Source organism: Eurytemora carolleeae, unplaced genomic scaffold, assembly GCF_000591075.1.
Source record: "Eurytemora carolleeae unplaced genomic scaffold, Eaff_2.0 scaffold95, whole genome shotgun sequence".
In the NCBI taxonomy this organism is placed as follows: domain Eukaryota; kingdom Metazoa; phylum Arthropoda; class Copepoda; order Calanoida; family Temoridae; genus Eurytemora; species Eurytemora carolleeae.
In genome coordinates, this window is record NW_019396113.1 from 274,443 (window position 1) to 275,489 (window position 1,047).

The following is a 1,047-nucleotide window of genomic DNA, read 5'->3' on the forward strand; positions in this document are numbered from 1 at the left end:
GGGGGGGTATTTACCCCCAGGATTCTAGGGGGGGTAAATAACCCCAATAACCCCCCTTATGTCCGCCACTGATCCTCTCTCAGAAACTTTTAAAGAATCTTTAATTTTTTTTAATAGTTTTAGATTAGTATTTCTAATCAAAAATGTTATATTGTCTACGAACAAGTACAGGGTTATGAAAGTCTCTGCCTTTGTGGGTAACCCTGTATAGTGTGATTTTAAGGAAATTGCAGGGACTGTAAGCATAATTTCAAGTGACCCTCCAGTAAAGGCGGCATATGCCTGATTAACAACGGTACCTTAAAACCTTGTGTGTTTGTCGAGTACAAAGATATGTGTGTGTTAACTTATCGAAACCCGCTTGTGTTCAGATGCAAATTCAGGTGTTCGCTGTGTACAGTTTTTGTTACTTTTTGCATTTACTCTTTCCAAGTAAATTTGAACATATGAAACTTTCTTGAATTAATTATAAAAAGTGCAGTATACATCTAGCTTTCAAAGTAGCAACAACTGGCTCTGGCTCGGCTCTTCTAAGAGTACTCAGAGATACAGGGTGAGAGAGAGAAAATGGCAAACTAGAAAAACTCTAGCCAGGGGTGTATAGAGGGGTATACACCCCTGCACACAAATGGAAAAGAAATAAACGGAACTACAAGAAACATTGAAGGCCTGCATTTTTTACCTACTGGCAGCTTTAAATATACTCCTTAATAACAAGCCTGGTTAACCGTTATTAAGTATCCATGCTCGTCGGAAAGACATTAATTCTTTTGATTGAATCTGGTTCTATGTGTATTGTGTAGGCAATGAGGCAGGGGCGGACATAAGGATTCTGTAAGGGGGGGGTAAATATTTTTAATTTGGCTTGCGAAGCGGGGCAAATTTTTTTTACCCCCCCTACAAATTTTTTTACCCCCCCCCCTAGCAAAAAAATATCATGATGTATATCAAATTATTGGTTTTAATTGGGTTTGATTTGCATTTTCCACTCATTTCTGGGATTTACAAACTCAATCTAATAAAGGCTTCATTACATACCTTTCAGCT